Source organism: Callithrix jacchus, chromosome 11 (assembly GCF_049354715.1).
Source record: "Callithrix jacchus isolate 240 chromosome 11, calJac240_pri, whole genome shotgun sequence".
In the NCBI taxonomy this organism is placed as follows: domain Eukaryota; kingdom Metazoa; phylum Chordata; class Mammalia; order Primates; family Cebidae; genus Callithrix; species Callithrix jacchus.
In genome coordinates this window covers 32,630,814-32,642,843 of record NC_133512.1, presented here as the reverse complement: position 1 = coordinate 32,642,843, position 12,030 = coordinate 32,630,814, and positions in this window count along the sequence as shown.

Genomic DNA, 12,030 nt, shown 5'->3' with positions numbered 1-12,030 from the left:
TCGGCGGTCTCTGGGATTCACCAGTAGATGCCTGAAATATAGTATGTGGATGAATTCCTTCAGGTAGGAATACAATTCTTCTGTATTGATATTATACTGAACAACTCTGACAGGCTTAGGCATCCCAGCTCTTTTTATCACACTAGGAATTATACATCTTGGACCCGTTTCTCCAGCAAATCCACACTTGGTAAAGGCCTCTCCCAGGCTGTTGATGGTCTATAGAGTTAAGTTCACAGTCCATGGCTTGGCAGACAGGGCCCCTCTTTATACCTTCCCCACCATAAATAGTCATCCTGTCCCACCCCCTCCTGCCAATGTTCATGCACTTTCAGGCCATTTATTTTGGTTCTTCTTGTTCCTGTTTTCCAGACACTCTCCTCTTTCTCTACCTGGACAACTCCGATACATTTTTTAAGGACTCTTTGAGTGTCACTTCCTTTGTGAAGCCTTCTCTGATTTCTCCAGGCAGAATTACTGGTCCCACAGGCCTTTGTGCATATCCCTATTATGGTTCTTATGACATTGTATTGCACTCATTTGTTAATACATGTTTCCTCTGGGAGACTCTGAGCTCCTGGTGGCAAAGGAGAATGTCTTATTTAACTCTGTGCCCCTTGTTCCTAGCACAGTACCATATAAGAAGGATTAATAGGTGCTTACTGATTAAATGGATAGATAAATGACTTATTCACTGCTTGAGAAATCTATGAAATTCACTCCAAGAGGAGTGAATGGATGGAATTTTTTTTCTAAAAGATTACTCAGGTCCATATTGTGGCTGTCCTGACATAAATATATCTAGTAAATTTGCTTAGTAGAGAACCTTGATTTGAATTCAGGTCCAAAATCTTCCTCTCTCATTGGCATCAGTGCCTTGCTTTTTTTTAATGCTAGGAAGTCTTGCTAGTGCTACACAGATGCTAAAATCTTTTCCAAACCTCAGTGATTCTTACCAAGTAATACAAACCACGCTGCAGGGCTCACACAAAAGAAGAAAAATACATTTTAAAACCACCTTCCAGTACAAAAAATACAGACAGTGCTGACAAACATTTAAAAGCATGACTTGGTGTCCAGCCTGCTCTGCACTGAGGAATCACATATTTGTAGGTAACAGAAGAGATGATTCATGGCATGACTTCAGGGAGACCATGGTGCCTGGAACTTCCACTTGACCACAGGCATATGCAGTAAGACATGGGAACCATTAATCTGTCTTCACACGTCTTTCTCACCCAGAATGAAATTGTTTTGCCTAGCAAAAGAGTGGGCTCAGCCAAGGAGAGACACATGGGATTACGTTTCCTGAGGAATCTGTGCCGTTATAGTGAAAAGACAGCAATAATTTGCCAAGGATTCCAAGGGAGATCATAAGACCCCTGTAGCCCCACCATTCTGAGACCCTTAGTCATGATGTAGTGTGATGACGTGTAATGTGTGGTGGAGAGGCTAAGGTTGCTTGTACATGATAGGAGTAGGTTTTTTTCCTCTAACCTGGGAAATCTTTGATTTTTACACTGTCACAGAACAAACAGAACTGTGACTAAATGTTATAAAATTTATGGAGCTGAACTCACATGGTTTTCAGTTGGTTCACATTTATGACAGTTAAAAGGTTTTTGTTTTCCTCTGAGATTAGTAGAGGGGTGTGAAATTTGCCTACCCACTGCCCTCAGTGCTGTGTTTACATTCCCAGGGACCACCTCCTTCACCTACCCATTTTACAGATGAGGAAGCTAAGACAGCCAAAAGTTGGCAATTTGTCCAAGGTCACAAAGTCGGCATACAGCAGAGCAAGAATCAAAGCCAGGTCCCACAAGTCCTGGTCACAAGCACTTATATTGGATGCTTAGGATTCCACGTGAAAAGTGATGTGCTGCCTGATTTTCCTCTTTTTTTTTTTTCAAAAGAAATGGAAATATCTCTCTTCCTTCTATGTCACCACTGAATGCCACCCATTTTGAATTGTAGCTACCCATGCAGTAGGAGGGGAGAGTGGAAGGAATCTCTGTTCACTGCACACAGAACTGTGGTGACCCTCTGTACTTATTTCTTCAAGCCTCCAGATTTTATTCAGTGTACTGAATTCCATCCTAGGAAAGGTCAGGATGCTTTCAGTTTGTCCTCTGAAAAATGAAACACATTTTAAAAACCTGCAAAATGTCTCAAGTTCTGACCAGGAATGACAGGAACATGCCGCCCCCTCCCCCAAGCCAACTTCTCACCAATCACAAAGAGCTCCTTCTTCTCATTTTACAGAATTTTACTTTTTCCTCAAAAGGTTAAATAAATCCCCAACGTGTCTGAAGTCAGGTTCCCTAGAAGCAGAACCTGAGGTGCTGATTGTCAAGCAATAGGTCTCTCGAGAGACTTGCTCTCAGAAGAAACAGGTAAGGAAGGGAGGGATGCAGCACAGAGAAGAACAGAAAAGAGGTGAAGTTGTGGGCTCTGCTGTAGTCTTGCCTCAGGCTGATCCCAGGGAAACTCGGAGTGTGGGTGGTTGTGCCACTTTGAGGAAAGTGAGTTGAGTTTTATATGATGTCCTGTCCATCAGGCTTTAGCTGTAGGGTCTTCAGGATGGGATGGTACAGAGCCTACCAGGCATCCTGAGCTACGCCAACCTGGTGACCCTGGGCAATCTCCTGGAGCAAGGAAGGGTACAGCTGTCAGCTCTTAGCAGCCAATCTGTACAGCAGCTGGGGGATGTGCACACCAGTGAAGGGATCTCAGTAGGCCACCAAGAGCGTGTGTTAAGCATTGCTGAATTTCAGTGTCCCAGAAAAGGAAAAATATAACTATAACTGCCCATAATATCACACGATAAGAAATCAGCCTTGTTCACAAAAAAGCATCATTCATAGTTCTGTTTATCCCGTGATGGCATAAAAGACATAAGCAAGACACTGAAAATGAAGAAAAGCCATAAACATCTCTGATGAAGAGATTTGTTAGAACCATGTCTGATTAGGAAAACACTTAAGCGCCTCATAGAACCGAGACATCTGGGTGAAAACTGAAGCTTCACTGTGGAACACCCTCAATTCTGTGATTCCCCTGGCTTCTTGCTCTCTGAGATTCCTTTCTGCAATTCTCCCAAATCCTCTGCCTTTACTTTTAACCTGGAAAAGGGCAATTTGGCTTTCAGGGCCTGAGAAGTGGAAGCAATTATTTTAGAGGAACTGATTAAATTGGGAAAATCTGCACAAAGCTGTCTTGCTTCAACAAAATCATATCCCAAGGTGGCTTTGGCTACTTGTCAAGATAAGAAATAAAGGACACACTTCTGCCACATTGTCCCCCAAAAGATGAAGTGAACCAACGGTTGAACAGCTATGATATGTCAAGAACTATACCAGTCATCACACACACACACACACACATGCACACACACACAAATAAATTTAATTTTAAAATATGTATTCAGGCCGGGCATGGTGGCTCACACCTGTAATCCCAGCACTTTGGGAGGCTGAGGCAGGCAGATCATGAGGTTAGGAGATCGAGACCATCCTGGCTAACATGGTGAAACCCCATCTCTACAAAAAATACAAAAATTGTTTTGGTGTTGTGGCGCACATCTGTAGTCCCAACTACTTGGGAGGCAGAGGCAGGAGAATTGCTTGAACCCAGGAGGCAGAGACTGCAGTGAGCTGAGATCATGCCACTGCACTCCTGCCTGGGTGACAGAATGAGACTCTGTCTCAGAAAAAAAAAAAAATATATATATGTATTCAAAGATAAAAATTGTAGGGATAAGCAGCATTCATTAAGACAATAAAACAATGTGTCCAAATAATGTCAATGGATACCAGTGCTCAAATTAAGCATTTTATAGTTTTTCCAACTTTGCCTCCTTTTTTGGATATGTAATAAATGTTTAAAAAAATCTATAAAATAGGGAATAATATTTACTCCACAGCTTTGTCATAAATATTATGATGGGTAATATTATTGATTTGGTAAACTTTTTACTCTGTTACACTTATCTACTATAATTCATGTGTGCCAAAAATGTAGCTTATTTTTTTATCTTTTACTAAAAATATCTTGCTCATGAGCCCCCATCCCTTCTGATAATGGGGAGGAGATAGGGATGAAATGGACATAATCACGCCAATCAAAGCTTACATGGTCCCTTCTGGTTTAGGGCCATCATTTTCAGGTTAGTCTTCAGCTAGTATGGGTAGAAACTGCTCCTGCAGCTGCTCTTCCTGCTCAAGGGGCCTTTATCTTGTAGCCTTGCATAGGCTACATGTGACACTAGGGCTCGGATGTCAATGACTGTTTTAGAAAAAGGCGAAGGTTTCTTCAAAAATGAGATATACTCAAAATTCCAACTAAAATTCAGTTTTTAGAGGTCTCTTCGGTTGACTGACAAAATATTCTCTAAGAGAGTGGGAAAAAAAGAGATGGGTCTCATAATTTAGTTAGTGTGACTTTCGTTTGACCCAATTCTCTTGTATGTTGGATGAATTTCTTTGGCAAATGGAATAATTTTCACAAGTCAATTACATACATTCCCTAAGCCTGTTTGAACCTAATGAAATAGCCTAATAGAATAAAACAATAAACCCCAAGATGATGATGTTGGCTATTATTAAGTATAACAATAGGTATTAATTATGACAGCAGAAAAGATAATTGATGACTTGGAAAATGGATTCTAAAACTCTATTATAACTTCAGAGACACTTTTAAAGCTATGTGGTTTTCTGAATGCTTTTGAACAGGATTATTAATAACATTGTTTTAGATTCCTTACATTTGGTTAGTCCTTTACAAAACACTGTCATGCACAGAATCTTGCTTTTAACTTAACCAACCCTTACAGCTTGCCATGTGGCAGGCCGCGTTCAGAGCACTTCACACGTTAATTCACTCAATGCCCCCAGACCTACTGTCTGCTTTGTGATTCAGATTGATCTTTTACAAATGAGGAAACAGAGTCTTAGAGAGAGTCAGGAACTCCTGCTAGGTCTCCCCACTGGGAAGTGGCAGAGCAGAGAATTAGATCTAATCTGCTTCCCAAGTCACGTTTAGCCACACTCTTCTACCTACCTCTCATTTCAGCCTTTCAAATACCCTGCAAAGTAGGAATGTTTAGTTCCATTTTCCCAAAGATAAAACACTCCATGAAGCAGAGATTAAGTTGTTTGCCAAAATTGTAGAGCTAGACAGTAAGCATCAAAGCCAGAATTCAAACCCTTGTTTTCTACCCTTAAATTAGCACAATTTCTGATGTGCCCTTATGAAGCAATAAGTTCTTTTACTCAAAGCAGTATATAATACTTTTAGAACTTTGAAGCGCTAAGGAAAAAAATACTATATTTTCTTTTGGAAAAAAATATTGGGCACAAATTTGGAGGGTTAGTAGAAACATGCAGTTCTTTTTAACCGGAGACACTGTCCATTTAGAAACGTAGACTCATCAAATGCTTGAACAACAGGTATCATAGTCTCCTACTAATTCTTAAGAGTCCTTAGAGAACTTGTCATTCATGCAGGTTCTCAGGCTCCAACCCAGGAATTCTCATTCGGTAGATCTGACGTCAGCCTCAGGAATCGGAATCTTTAACAGACACTCCCAGGGTAATGAAGGCTCATTTTTTTAAAATGAGGGAATGCAACCCCAGGAGGGTGACCTGCCCTGCCCAGATTGACTGAAATGCTAGAAAATCAAGACTCTCGGATTGACATGGAATTAAGGGTACTTGGTTTGTTCATAAGACGACATGTTTTATTTATGAAATTCAAAGATTAATTTATTCACACCAGAATCACGAACTCACTAATGCAATTTATTGAGTGAGTTAGAACTTTCTTATAAATGGAGCTAAGAGCTACGGAATTTTAAGGAGCTAAATATTACTGAGGTTTAGCGACTTAATGAATGTAAGCAGCACTACTCATACTCCCCCAGAACTTAGTTTGATTAATTATATCAACACTAATATCTGAAATCAAATATATGCAAAATGACTTTAAAGAGACAGAGGGCTACCTAGGGACCTAGAGAGAGATAGGCCATAGCCAAATTAATGGCATTAGTCAAAAATACATCAGCAGAAGGAAGGTGTCTGCACGGAATATAAAAATGGGTATTCGAGAGCCAGAGAGGCTCAAAGTATTCAGAACTGTCTGGAAAACAAGAAAACCTGACTCTGTTCCATTCAAGGCTGTGCCCTTGACCCCTTCTGCTGTGCCTGCCCAGCCGATGGCCCCCTTCTCTGAGTCTTCCCCCACCCAGCCCACTGTGGTTGGTCTTACATGTCATATTTGTAGTATACCAGCTTGCCCTTTGGACCACAGTGTTTGCAGGGGTGGTAACAGACCCAGAACTGGGCAGTCTGATTCTCCATCATGGAAAGTTCAAATTGGGATTCAAAGTCTCTCACTAATCTCTTCTAGTTACTTTGTATACAAACTAAGAAGCTCTAAGACGAGGTGGAGAAAGAGGTGCCGTAAATAGAAGGTCCAGAGAACATGAGATATATCCTCTGCCATTTGGGGAACTGGTTTCTGAATCATATCTAAGAAATCTAAAGCATATGAGCTTGACTGAAGAGGTGTGTGGTACAGAATTAAGGACTGTGGTTTGGAAAGTGACAGCCTTCCCAGGGTTCTTAGGGCAGAGGATGCAGAAATATTCCCCAGGCCAGATGTGGACCTTTGTGCTAGTGAGAGCCAGCAGAAGTGGGGTTGTCTAATATCCAGTCCAAGAGGGCTGCTTCCATGTGTAGAGGGAAAGAAACTAGAAGTAGATTCTTGAACACTATATTCATCTGCTAGGGCTGCTGGAACAAAATATCATAAGCTGGATGCCTTAAATCAACAGGAATATATTGTCTCGCAGTTCTGGAAGCTAGCTGTTTATAATCAAGGTGTTGGCACAGTCACGCTCCCTCCAAAGCCTCTAGGGAAGGAGCTTTCTTTGTCTACTGCAGCTTTGGTAGCGGCAGGCAGCAGACCTCTAATCTCTGCTTCCATTTTCACCTGGTCATCATCTCTGTGGGTTTCTGTGTTCAAATTTTCCTCTTTTAAAAAGAATACCAGTTATATTGGGTTAAAGGTCCATGGATTTTAATTTGGCTAATTATATCTGCAATTTAAAATAAGGTCATGTTCTGAGGTACTGGGGTTTACGACTCCAATTTGCTATTTTTATTTTTATTTTTTTGGTTGGGGTGGGGAGGATGCAACTTAACGCATAACAGGTGCCTAGGAACTCTAAAAGGAATCTCTGGCAGCAGGCAGAATAGACACACGTGTATATATCTTTTGTTAAGGGAACTGAATGAAGATGAAATACGCCTTCTCTCCCCTTCTTCACTGCCCATGATGGTAGAGTGCTGTTATTGCTGCCTCTAGTGTAAAACAGTCAACACGCTATAGAATAATGCTGCAGCACCAGCCCAGAAGAATATGCACCTTACCTCTCCTCTCTCTTCCTGCTCCTACCCAGAAAGGTCAAACCTGCTACTCATAGGAGTAGCAACTCAGAGGAGGAAACAGAGAAATTGACCCAATCTGCCTTTGGGTGCAGGCTTCACGTCTATAATCAGACTGAGACTGGGGCACAGAATAAGCTTCAGAGCATCGGTTATTCTATGCTGCTGGACATCCTAACGAATGAATTGAGGCTGTGTTTTCGCCTTGAACTGACTGTTGGGCTTCTATTTAATACTTAGAATGATCAGAGAAGTTGTTTGATCTTTCTAAATTTTAATCCAGGAGCAAGGAAAGACACAGGCCCATGAAATGCACACTTAAAGTGATGAAGGGAAGCAAAAATAAAGGGACTTTATGCCTACAACTCATGAGCCACACTTCCTTAGTGTAATAGTTCTGCCGAGTTCACATTTAAATTATTAACCTTATATTTCAGCGTATCTTTTAGTCTCCCATAAACTTAGCTGATGTTTATCTGAACCCAATTATGTGATCTACATGTGATACATTGGTAAATATCTGTTTTCATTTTATTGTGTTTATTTTTTGGTCTGCAGGACTAAAGATCAGTCCTGCTATACTGACTCATCTAAGGTAACAGTGTCTGTATTTCAGTGACTTGTCAATAGGTCTTGCCTTTTGATCTTGCTGTTTATTTACTTCTTCAATTCTCAATACTAAACAGGTATATTTATTCACTCAATCATTTGTCAGATATTTGTTTACTGAGCACCTTCTTTGTGCTGTGTGCTGTTTCAGGCTTCTGAGATACAGAGCAAAGCAAAACTGGCATCGTCCCTGCCCTCCTGGGTAGAACATTCCAGTGGAAGAAGAAACTGATAAGTAAATAAGTGTAGATAGATAGATAACATGTCAGGTGGTAATATATGAGCAAATCATGAAACAAAAGGATGTCAGACTCAACATCCTCCAGTAAGTGAAGCAGATTAGAAGAATACTCCTTACAAAAAGAAGTAAAAAATACCTAAAGACAGAAAAAAACAATGAAATTCTTTATCAAATGCAATATTTTTCACGTAGAATTGTATGTTCTTATGTTCTGAGCTGTCATTTTTAGAAATAAATGCTTCATTTTTAAATCTTCCTAGGCTTCCGAAATACAACCATATGCTCAGAGTAAGATGAATTTTAACTTTTGTATATTGGTTAATTTCTTATCTTTCTCTGGTTTTCCATTCTTATTCTGGTTTCAAAAGTAATACATATTAATTATATAAAACTTGAAAAACACAGAAAAACATAAAGAAAATAAAAATCATCTCTAATCCTGCCCTAGTTTATTTTTTGATTAGTCATATATGCAAATTCTTACTCTCAGGGCAACAAAAGAAGAAAACTAAAATGGATTAGAAATGTAATTAGCAGGGGCTGCAGTTATGCAGATTTCATCATTATGTGTTATGAGCATAGTCATTGCAGCATACTAGATTAAGTTTCTGGACTTTGGATGTTTCATACTGTGCTATGTGGAAAATGCCCTATCTGTTTCATGACCTGGTGACATGCAGTTATACTGCTCCTATTCTATTCATTTGTAATTTGAATTGTCACACTCAGAGTGGGAAGGAAAAAAATTGATTCTAGTATTTTCCATTCCCAAATAACAGTGCAAATTATTAGAGATTAGAAGCCATAAGGGTATGGACTTCAAGAATAGAGTGGTGGGAATACAGCTTCAAAGCATAACTATAGCTGTTCGGGACAGAGACAGTGTGAGAAAGTTAAAAATCAGACCAGTAGTTGGGAAAAACAATTTACACATTAGCAACCTGAGGCCGTGGCCTAAAGGACTGGCTCAAAGTTATGGGCTAGCTGTAACCTGAACATGTAATAATGGATATTTAAGGTTCTTTTGGCTAATGAAGTGCTTCATGTTGTTACTAACACCTAACTTAAGCACTTATTTACTTAAACTTTTTTTTCTAAAAGAAACAATAACCTTTTCCAGTTTACCTTGTAAGACTTGGGATGATCAAGCCCAAGTCTGACATGCAATGGCTCATAGAATGTTTTATGTAGACTTTCTATTGTGTAGTTTCTAGAAATAATTTGGGAGTGGTAGAACCAGGTACCAACATATGATGAACACTTACCTGCAACTTGAAAACAATAATTTACTGTTCACATTCCTTACTCAACACACACACACACACACACACTCATTTTAGTTCTGTTTCCTTTTTTGTAGAAAGGAGTTTAAAAAGGTGAAGAAGTAAATGGGTGATTTTGGATCAATTTTCCATTTGAAATAGCTCAGCAAACAGCTGACAACACCCGATGGGCCCTTGAAATTCTCTCTTCTATGAAATTCCAGATGTGAAAAGGACTCACTACAAAGTAGGGGGCAAAGGCGTAAGTGGCTTTTTGGAGCCTAAAGACAGAATTGAGTATCTGATATTAAAATAAAATAGCCAAGAAAAAAAAAAACCAGTCAAAAGATGTTAAGACTGAAGGTAAGGCGATGTTTAGGAATTAGAAAAAAAAAAAAAGGTTTTAAAAGAAAGTGCCTCTCTCTCTCTCATTTAAAAAAAGGAAGTGCCATCCTCATTGTGTTGAACTGGCCCTTTATAATTACAGCTGCTCTTATTAGGTGTGAAATACAATATATATATTTTAAAGACCTCTTGATATTCCTTACCTTCCTCAATAGTTTAATGAAAATTGAAAAGACTACACAAACCCATATGTGAGGTCAGCTGTATCTTTCTCTTTTCCCTGCTTCATTCTTGGGCAGTCCAGGACATTATTAGGATATTTCATTTGATTTTCTCTCTTTCCAGGCAATGCATTATGTACCTATCAAATGATGTTTGGTAATCAATTCTTGATCTCTCCTGGAGGTCAGTCAATGACACCATCTAAATTGTCATTTCTTTCATGAAAGAGAATCCATCTATTTCCTTTGAGCACATAGAGATTTCAGCGCAGGTAAGGTACTAAACCATTCATGAACAAGATGACATTTTTTCTCATCAAGGCTGTCAGATTTGGCTTCTGTGGGAGAGATGGACTTGGTTATTAGAGGATCTCTTTCATTTAAAGTTCCCGTTAATATGCTATTAACTCAATTCTCCTCCACTCATCATTGTGAGGTCTTGGGATCTCTTAGAATTATTTTTATTTTGGGGTAGAGGGCATGAATGAAGGAGAAAGGATGTTGCATATTCAGATATGAAGAAACAGACTTAAAGCCAAAAATCTGAGGTCCAAATCTGGGAAAATTGTAAATTGTCTATTTACTGATGCATGTGAGGAAATGTAAATATGCTTGAAGTAGCCCCAGGCAGGTTAATAGGAGAAAAGAAATATCTCTGAAAGGGTAAGAAGGGGTGGGCAGAAGTAGAAAAACACTTACATTGTGGCTTAGTGAATGAGGGGATAATAGAGAAGTTAATGCCTTGAACAATTATTAACATATGAAATCCTAAAGTATCTATTGTTCATTTTTACTATCAAAGTGTCTTTTTCATGCACACAATCCATTTACGGAGAGCACAGTTGGTTTTGCAAACTTCTATTTCTCCTATAGGTCCTAAGTCTTTCAGAGATAGTCTTAAGTGTCATTTTCAGAAGGTTCGGCAAAAACTCCAACAGACGTTGCATCTTTTTGGATGTTCGTGCTCTGAATGGGCTGGCGGCCATTTTTAGCTTTTCACATTAATAATTTGAAAAGGATGCTATGCCTATACATAATGACTTCATCTTGTCTGCAGAAATGATTCAAAACAGCGGTTGCTACACACAAGTAGGTCTCATTAAGTGAAATTTTGATGCAGGAGCACAGGTACCGGTGTCAGCCACTGCTGTTGGGTAACTACTTAACTGTGGAAATAATGGCAGAGCAGAAGGTGTGAGTGAGCATTAACACTGATCTTCATTCTGCTGGGTGTTTAGCGTCTCGACTCCATTCTCATTTTGTTTTCCATTTGCAGCAGTGCACTGCTCTTAAGCAAAATTCCTTAGGGATTGCAAAAAACATAATTGCATTTTTTTTTCAAGTAAGGAATTTGTTTTAAAGAACATTCTAAAGTATTTATGACAATCTTTACAAAGACCCTTATTTTCCTCTACCGTCAGTTCCACCTCTCTGTTATAACATCTGGATGAATGTTGTTGACATGCGAATACTAAAATGAAACAAACCAGTAAAACAATCACCATCCTACAAAATAAACAAAATCCTGTAAATTATCTGGAAAGTAATATTTTCATTTGGTGAAACTTTTTTTCCCCACTTTGTTTAAATGCAAAACAAGACCTATTAACCAGGTCACTGTATTAAAGACCTAACCAATAATTAGATGGTCTGAGAAAATGCCCAAGACAAGGCATATCCACAGGGGTCAGGGGAAGGTGATCTAAGGGTCTGGCTGAAACTGCATCACACCCTGGAGGAATTCCCAGTTCTCCATGCACATTTCAAAACAGCTAGATGCTCTAGATTTCCAGTGCCCTGAGTCATGACTAAATCCACAGGCATAACCTTTGTCCTATTTTAGTAGACACTCAATCTGGAGAGTCACTCTTATTTTCAGTTTTATTCCACATAGCCTAGGT